At 36.8% G+C, this 10006-nt stretch overlaps 1 non-coding gene across 1 annotated transcript; it reads right to left on the bottom strand.

The window, feature by feature from the left end:
- Nucleotides 1-3747: 3747 nt before the first annotated feature.
- LOC121212898 (small nucleolar RNA R71) lies at nt 3748-3851 on the bottom strand. Its single transcript, XR_005908271.1, has one exon. It is a non-coding gene; the product is annotated as a small nucleolar RNA R71 (small nucleolar RNA).
- Nucleotides 3852-10006: the final 6155 nt, after the last annotated feature.

Below are 10006 nucleotides of genomic sequence, written 5' to 3'. Positions count from 1 at the left end.
CTTCAAAAATTTGTTTTTGTAATTTAGCCCTAACTACTCAAAATCACCAAAAACTTCAACACAAAACATATTAATCTTTAACATATCTTTCACTTTTCATCAACAACTATCAAAAAGCTCAAGCACTCATCAATGGCAAAACACAAAATCATCATCAATCCACAAAATTGAACCATGGGTTTTTAGAACTCAAGTCAACTACTAAAACATGCATGCATCTCAAGAACAACATCAAACATACCTTAGTCTAGCAAACCACCATAGCCGATTTTCTCAAGCTCTTCCCCTTCCTTTCTTTCCTCTATTCGGCCAAAGGTGTTCAAGAATGAACACACACATTTTTTTTTTGTTTTCTTTCCTCAACTCACGGCAACAAGGGGGGGTATGGATGAGACCATTTTTTTTTCATCACCCTTCCTTTTCATTGTTTAATTCCTTTCTTTAATTTATTTTAATTATCATGCTTAATATTTTATTTTCCTTACCATACATCACTAACACAACATGTTGGTGACATGTTTCCACCCATAGCATGGCCGGCCACTACATATTAGGGAGGGGAATTTGACATGCAAGTCCCCTTTTTCTTCCACATGCACTAATAGGTCCTCATGCATTGACCTATCTCATTTTTAAAATTTCTCATATAAGTCCTATTGACTAAATTCACATGCAATCGACTAAATCGAAGCTCGAAATTTTCACACATTCATGATTACATATTCTAGATAGTAAACATCACATTCAAACCTTTCGGTGACTCGGTTTAGCGGTCCCGAAACCACTTCCCGACTAGGGTCAATTTTGGGCTGTCACAGTATGGGTGGAGAGAATTAACTCCTTTTCCTTTGTTTTCTCATGTGATAATTTATTAATGGATGATTATGTGACGCTTATGACTTACTGAGTTATGTACTCATTTGGTGTGCTTATTTGTTGCTTATTTAGGTTCTTGATCCATTTTGTGTGCTCGTGACCGTCGTCAAAGTCATCACACCGGATTGCAACTTTTTGGGGTATCTTCTTCTTAGTTGGCCTAGGAGAACATTTCGGCATGTATAGGCTATTATGTTTTGTTGAACTTTGGTATGTAAACTTTAGCCATGCGAAAATGGCATAAATGTTAAGTTGGATTTTGGTCCTATGATTCTTCGTCATAAATCTTAGTAAAAATTGGTTTGATAATGTTGTCATGGCTGATTATTCTCGGCGTTAAATTCATGATATGTATGATGAGTTATTAGTTAGATTAAGGAAAAATCACAAAATAGGCATAGTTTGCTTTAGTAACAGATGCTGGCAGCAGCAGTGATGTGAGGTTGAAAAATCACTAAAAATAGTAGGAATGGAATTAAATAAGGAATAAATTATGTAATCGAATCTTGATGAGTCTATTTTCATATGAAAGAAACGAAATGACCATATGAGCTGTATGTTAGGAGATAATTAAACTCTTGTGAAACAGGGCTAGAGCGATTTCTGGATCCCCTGTCCCGACTTTAGAAATTCACCATAAATTAATCAGAGACAATTAGAAGTCATGCTTTATATGTATAGATTCCCTTTTGAGTCTAGTTTCATTAGAAACAAACGGCATAAGTATTGAAGCTCTTTAAAGGGAAACATCTAAGTCGTAATGCTTGAAGGTCAGAGTAGTAGAACCCTGAAATAGGGGTGACTTTAACTAATAAACTGTACCAATTGGCCCAACAAAAAATTCTAGAAATAAATCCATAAATGGATATACGAGTCTAGATTCAGGGAAAATTTACGGAATTGGTTTTCGAGTTTTGGAACATGAGATATGATTTTTAAAGTGACTGTGACGCCGCTAGCCAGCTTGTCTGGAAGTTTTAGAAATACATTGTTTGAGTTGTATAATTGACGAACTAAGCCGTTAACATCTAGTGTTCGACCCCAGTAACGGCCAAGGGTCCGGGGCGTTACAGCAACATCGACCTTGTACGTGAAAGCATTAACAAGATAAGGGTGTTTTGGTCCTCACAATGAAAATTAACGTAAAAACATCAGTCGACCTAGGGCTAAGGACGACGACCACCCTAACATCATAAATAGACTCATTAAACAGTTAAAGGGGGACCTTTTCAGTAATTTATAATTTTTCTTTCAATTTAGTTTTTAGTTTGTATTCTTTTTAGACTTAAGATTTTTTTTAGTTTCTTTTCGTTTGTGATATTCAGAGAATCTGATTTGTGGATTATGGCAAACACTTTGTGGATTTTTGGCCTTCAATCAATCAATACGATCAAGATTTCTTCTTTAACTTTTATTATTGATTTGTCCTTCATGTTTGTTTTATTTATCAAGTTTACATTGTTTATGAAATCCATGAGGAACTAATCCTCTTATGGTGGATTAGTGAGTGGAAGTGTGATTATGTAATTTCTATGTAGAGTTTTCTTAACGGATCAACTGTTTGGGATAGGAAGAACTTAAACCTTAGCCCTAACAACCCTAGGAAGTCGTCTAGGTGGGAATTAACCCAAAATTGATGTTGCCTATTTCTCTTACCCCAATCTAGTTTGGACTGCGAGGCCAAGAGATAAGTAGTTCTTGTTGACTCGTTAGTTTAGTGGAAGATTGAGAGATCCTACTAGGGTAACGACTAGTTTATTGAGTAGAAACCCAAAATAGGAATTAGTTATGATCACCGAAGCGAGCTAATCACCCATGCTTAGATTTGGTTGAATTACACATTATTTTTTCGTTTTCATTATTTTATGCATGTTTTATTCCATTCTGATAAAACCTAAATTCTTTACTTTATGTTTTTTAGTAATATAATTTATCTAAAGTAACAAATAGATCTATTTATGTTTAGATTAATATTAATTTAGCACTCGCCTCCCTAGTGTACGAACCTCATATTAGACACCTACTTCGTTGTAAAAACTATGTTACAACTTAACTGGTATACTTGCGGACACCGCCTCAATTTCATATCTTAAGTTGTATTATTCACACTTTGGATGTTAGAACATCCGAAGGCGGTCAAGTTGTTGGCACCATTGTTGAGGAGGCAACATTACTAGATAAATTTTAATTTTTTCATTTTAATAGAATAATTAGGAAAATTCGAAATTATAGATACGAGTTTTATTCTTATTGATGTTTTTAATTTTTCTTTGTAGTTTCAATGCATGACTCGAAGTAGGGGAACACCTATAGAGCCACCCGTTGATCTAGAAAGATTAATCTATAGAAACCGTCGACAGCAGCAACAACAGATGCGAAATCAACCACCTGCAGTGGGCAACCTACCATGAGAAAAGCCATCATTCGACCAATTTAACGAGGCTAATATACAAGATTTATTCCCACCACCACAACTATCGTTAAACCTGCAGATGAAACGAGAAGAGCGAACTTTAAGGGACTATGCGTTACGTACTCTAGATATGGTACAAGGCAGTATCACAAGACTAACCATTACAATGAATAATATCAAGATCAAATTGGCCATGATGCAGATGTTCCAGAATAATCTGCAGTTCTATGAACTATGCCGGAGGACCCAAACTAACACTTAAAATGGTTTCTCCAGCTTTCTGTCACATTTAAATTTATGTGGTCACTAATGACACTATTTGTCATTGGATGTTCCCCTTCTCCTTAATTAATAATGCTTTTGTTTGGTTAAACTCGCAGGCACCGAGATCTATCACGACATGGAATGAACTGGTGGAGAAGTTTCTACACAAGTTTTTTCCTATTAGCAAAACAGTCCAACTAAGGTGGGAGATTGCTACATTTTAGCAACTAGAAGGAAAAAGCTTTCATGAAGCTTGGGAATTTTTTAAGATGATGATCCAATGTTCATATCATAGTCTACCTAAATGGTTGAGATTGCAGATGTTCTATAACGGGTTAGACACACACGCGTGACCAGGGCTTGATGGAGTTACAAGAGGAGCCTTGATGAACAGAGCATACAAGGATGCATATGATCTAATAGAAAACATGGAAATGGATTCCTACCAATGGCCAAATGAAAGATTTACTTATGGCCAGAGACCATCCACGGTAAAAGCTATCCAGGAAGATGACAAGTACCAACAAATTTTGGACAGACTTAACTGAATAGTGTCCACATCCAGTACGTCTTCAAAATTTGGTAGAGATAAACTCTTAGCCATTATTTTGATAGCTCAACTGAGAAGGTGATTTATATTACGAATAGGGGTGAAAACCCTTATTCAAACACTTACAACCTCATTGGAGAGATAACCCAAACCTGAGATAGAGTGAAAACCCAGTAGGAGGTAACAATTCTAACCCTGTTAAAAATACAACTTACAAACCTCTATATTTACAGAAGTCTTAGAGAGAGCCAACTAGAATGACCATACTGTATGTGGTCAACGCTTAGATTGAATTGAGGGAGAGATGCAGTCAATGGGGACAAAAGTGAAATAGGTGCAGTCTGAGTGCACCCAAACATCTAAAACATTAACTAAGCTTAAAGGTCAGATAAGCCAATTAATGAGCATGATGAGAGATATCGAAAGTGAAATTGGCACCAGTATCCTAAGTAATACCAAAAACAATCCTCAGAGAGAAGTGAAGGTATATATAAAGACGATCGCACTCCATTGGGTAAAGTATTGAATATCCTAGAAAACCCAACTCAAGAGAACAAGGAGGATACCGATGACCTTAAAAAAGAAGGTTCTCAAAATGCTAATACTAAACCTAAAACAGAAAAAGTAACCGAGCTAATAGCTGAACCAGAAGTTGAGCTGAACAAAGAACCTGCATTAGCTAAGTTACCATTCCCCTCATGGTTAGAAGATAAGCAAAAATGAGATGAGATAGAATTTGTAAGTTTTCTAAACCTGTTCAAATCTATGAATGTTAACTTACCTTTAATTGAATTAATTGAAAAAGTTCCTAAATACACAAAGTATTTAAAAGAAATCATATCTAGGCATAGGAAAATTAAAATAGGAGAGCAAGTTAACATAGATGCATCATGTAGTGCAATAATTTCTAAACAGATTCCCCTAAAACTAAAAGACCTAGGGAGTTTTACAATTCTTATAGAGATAAGGGATATGCCCTTTAGTTAGGCTTTTTGTGATTTAGGATCCAATATCAATTTAATGCCCTTATTGATATATGAAAAACTCAGGTTAAGGGAACTTAAAACTATGCACATTACACTATAGTTATTTGATAGATTTTTGGTACAACCAAAAGGAGTACTTGAAGATGTGTTGGTTAAGGTGCGCAATTTTATAATCCCAGTCGATTTCGTAATTTTGGATTTTGAGGAAGACTGTGATATCCCTTGATATGAACTCACCTCGGTATGATGAGTTAAGTAGTTTAATTGCCCGATCGTCAAACGTAGAAGTATCGTTCCAATTTGCAAGCTTTGAAGGTATTTGTTAAATATGAAGATGGGAGCTGGAATTCAGGTTCAAAATAAGCTAAGTATATATTGATTTGGTTTGTCTAACAAAGGAATTAAAATAGATAATTTGATAGATAGGTGAAATAGAATTCGTACTTAAGTGGAAAGAATGAACCAACACTAGAAAGAGTGTTGACCTAGGACTTATATGGCTTAAGGTGGTTTGATGAAGGAAGAAAAGGACCTTGACCTGTTACCTAACAAAAGTAAGAACCAAAGGTATAGATTGAGTTGAACGCCACACTCGAGTAGAGTGATAAGTTCGGAAAAGAAAGACTAAGGTTGACGCCACTGATAACAGGTAAGCCAACAAAGTCTAAGAACGAAATTTGAGAGAAGATAATCTCACAAATATAATATAGTTTCATTCAAATTGACAAAAGTTCTAAAACAAAGCAATGAGCTACATATTTATAGTGCTGGACTTAAGCTAGCCGAATGGCCAAGGTAATGCATGAGGTGCCTTGGGTTGCCGAAAAGACACTTGCTTAAATGGGCTGCTTAGATTACTCCGAAAGACTTGTAGTGTGAACGGAGCAAGTGAGCAGCCACTTTGAATGTGAAAACACAAAACTGATCAGCCTTTAGGTGTGAAAAGAATTTCCAGCAATATGAATTCATTTAAGCAAGCTTAGGGAAGAGGAACCAGCAGCTTGGAAGAAGAAAAATCAGCTCACTTTTGGCTCTTGCACTCACCGAACAAGTGCTTGGGGAATGGCAATCAGCAGCACACCCTTTTTATGGCAAGCCATGCATGTATCTACAACAATTAAATTCAGCCAAGGTCAATGTTAAGACAAATTAAATTCGGCAGCCATAATATGCTCAATTCAGCTAGAAAAAATTTAATTCAGCTATAATTTAATTTGTACTAAGTTAGGACGCATTAAAAATAAGTATTAGCTATGGAACTAATTTAATTTAGCAGCAGCCAAGACACATTTAACACTCTAATTTAATATGTTCAAATTAAAGACAAATTATTAACACTTATTTATTACTTAAGTTAACACTAACTAGATTAACTAAATGCATTTATCTTATTCCATCAACTAAAATGGGTGAATTAAAATAAACTATAAAATGAACAAATGAGCTCATTGAGCTAAGTGGAGAACTTGTCTATCAAACTACCACAAGTGTCCAAGTAACAAATGACCCGTGTGCATGGGGACAACATCGTAAAGTACTTCATCCACATATTTTCCAATGGTGAAGGATACAATACTTGCTTTGTCACCTTTGGTTCGCAGCCATCATTGAGCCATTGAAGTTTATATGGGCTCGGGCGCTTGGTGGTTGGCAAGCCAAGTTTCTCCACCATGAGAGTGCTCACCATGTTCATGCAACTTCCACTGCCGATGATGACGCTACAGATCTTCCCTTGGACTTGGCACTAGGTATGGAAGATGTTTTCTCTTTGTTGCTCATCTTCCACACTTTGGAGACTAAGACTTTGTTTAACAACAAGAAGCTCACCGTCTATAGCATGTTATACTTCTTCCTCCTCGTCGGATGTCGGTTTAGACTCATTTTCAACCTTGTCTTCTGACTCGATCTCGCAATTCGTGCACACCACCATAGTGCTTCGATTTGGGAACTGACTCGTGATATGGTCCCTCTCAAGGCATTTGAAGCACTTGATGTCCCTTGAACGGTTGGAGGAACTCTTCACTGCCTTGCCTTTGCTAGATTCATCTAATGGCTTGGTTAATTTTGGTAGCATTGTCGTCTCTTTAGCATGGTTCATTGGAGTGCTTTTGCCAACATCTTGGCTCCACTTTGAAGTATTCACGGTGGAGTAGCCTCGAACAATGGCTTTTCACTTTAATTGCTTTTCTACTTTGATGGCCATGTGCACCATGTCCACCACCTCGACGTAGTGTTGCAACTCCACAATATTAGCAATGTCTCGGTTGAGACCTGCCAAGAAATGCGCCATGGTTGCTTTATCTTCTTCTTGTACATCCATTCTTATCATCGCAATCTCCATTTCTTTATAGTAATCCTCCACGCTCCTCGTGCCTTGAGTAAGGTTTTGGAGCTTTTGATAATGCTCGCGATGGTAATATGAGGGTATGAACCTTCGGTGCATCACTGATTTCATTTTGGCCCATGTACGTATTGGGGGTTCTCCGTTCCTTCGTTGGCTCGTAGTTAATTGGTCCCACCATATCATCGCATAGTTAGAGAATTCAATCGCTGCCAACTTTACCTTTTTAGTCTTAGAGTAGTTATGGCACTCGAACACTAGTTCGATCTTTTTCTCCCACTCAAGATAGGCTTTTGGATCGGATCAGCCTTGGAAGGGTGGAATTGAAAGCTTGATGTTTCTAAGATCATCATTTATGTGACCTCGTTCTCTTTGACCACAGTCTCATCGCCCTCTTCGTTGTCATTTAAGTTGCACCGTTGATCACTTTTGGCTTCACTGGGGTCGTATAACTCATCTTCTTGAATTCTTTACCGGCATCGATTTCTTTGTGGACCTTGGGGCGTCCTCTCCCGTTGGCCTCGCTCTTTGACTTGTTATAATCGCTCTTGAATGGGTTCGAGGTTTCAATCAAATAGCTGTTCCACTTCGCGAACAAGGCTTGAAGATTTAAGTCCAGAACGTTTCGAACAGGTTGGCTTTTGGTTCAATCTGCCATGTTTCGTTCCGGGCTCCTTGACATGGAAAATTATTAAACCTCACCACAAACCTCACACTTCACTCGGAAAGAAAGAACATGTGACACTTACATTCCTGTTTGCACTCTTTTTTGCTTTTACCTCTGCTTTAATGTGCTCACACACTCGTGTCTTTTTCCACTCGTTCTTCTCTCGTGATTTTGTTAAAAGACTTGTTGAAGCTTTATCGAAGTCTTGGGGTCGGCTTCAAACAGTTTGCAAGGGATTGATGAAGAAGGTGTAGGGTAGGCTGAAAAAAATAAAATTCGGTAGGAGTGTGGCGTTAGGGTAGTAAAGTGAATAAAAAGGGATTTGTTGATTGGGATTACAAACAATGAAAACAAACTTTCAATCACTTTCTTCTTCTTTTTTAATAATTTCGAATCTCCTTTTTTTTTCAATATTTATAATTACAATGCACTTCTAATACACGAAATAATAATTTTTATGAATTTTTTTGAACTTCTTTTTTACAAACTATTTCGGGATGGCTAGAACGTCTGTAGTTCTCATTTTTGCAAGCTCTGATGCCAAATGATACAAACTCACCTTGATATGATGAGTTGAGTCGTTTAATTTCCCGATCATTGAACGTAGAAGTATCATTCCAATTTGCAAGCTTTGAAGGTATTTGTTAAATATGAAGATGGGAGCTGGAATTTAGGTTCAAAATGGGCTAAGTATATATTGATTTGGTTCGGCGAACAAACGAATTAAAATACATAATTCGATAGATAGGTGAAATGGAATTAGTACTTAAGTGGCAAGAATAAACCAACACTAGGAAGAGTGTTGACCAGGGACTTATATGGCTTAAGGTGGTTTGATGAAGGAAGAAAAGGACCTTGACCCGTTACCTAACAAAGTAAGAACCGAAGGTATAGATTGGGTTGAGCGCCACACTCGAGTAGAGTGATAAGTTCGAAAAAGAAATACTAAGGTTGACGCCACTGACAACAAATAAGCCAACGAAGTCTAAGAACGAAATTTGAGAGAAGATAATCTCACAAATATAATATAGTTTCATTCAAACTGACAAAAGTTCTAAAAAAAAGAAATGAGTTGTATATTTATAGTGCTGGACTTAAGCTAGCTGAATGGTCATCATAGGGTAGCTAATTAGACATCTGTTTTCAGCTTAAATGAGCTGAAATTTCTTGGAAAGTTCCTAGCAATATTCTTGAAGCTTCCAATAGCTTGGGGATGCCAATGGTTAAGTCTTTTGCTGGTCCCAATCTGTTGAAATAATTGAAATTAATTTGGGAGCTGGAAAGAGTTGAATGGAGCTAATTTCTTCTAGACAAGTTCGACCAAAGTAATGCATGAGGTGCCTTGGATTGCCAAAAAGACACTTGCTTAAATAGGCTGCTTAGATTACTCCAAAAGACTTGTAGTGTGAACGGAGTAAGTGAGCAGCCACTTTGAATGTGAAAACTCAAAACTAATTAGCCTTTAGGTGTGAAAAGAATTTCCAGCAATATGAATTCATTTAAGCAAGCTTAAGGAAAAGGAACCAGCAACTTGGAAGAAGAAAAATCAGCTCAATTTTGGCTCTTGCACTCACCGAACAAGTGCTTGGGGAATGGCAATCAATAGCACACCCTTTTTATGGCCGGCCATGCATGTATCTACAACAATTAAATTCAGCCAAGGTCAATGTTAAGATAAATTAAATTCGGCAGCCATAATATGCTCAATTCAGCTAGGACAAATTTAATTTGTACTAAGCTAGGGGACGCATTAAAAATAAGTATTAGCTATGACACTAATTTAATTTAGCAGCAGCCATGACACATTTAACACTCTAATTTAATATGTTCAAATTAAAGACAAATTATTAACACTAATTTATTACTTAAGTTAATACTAACTAAATTAACTAAATGCATTTATCTTATT

This window comes from Gossypium hirsutum, chromosome A13 (assembly GCF_007990345.1).
Source record: "Gossypium hirsutum isolate 1008001.06 chromosome A13, Gossypium_hirsutum_v2.1, whole genome shotgun sequence".
Classification (NCBI taxonomy): Eukaryota; Viridiplantae; Streptophyta; class Magnoliopsida; order Malvales; family Malvaceae; genus Gossypium; species Gossypium hirsutum.
Note: the sequence above shows the minus strand (reverse complement) of the source record. Positions and strands in the feature narration are given on the sequence as shown.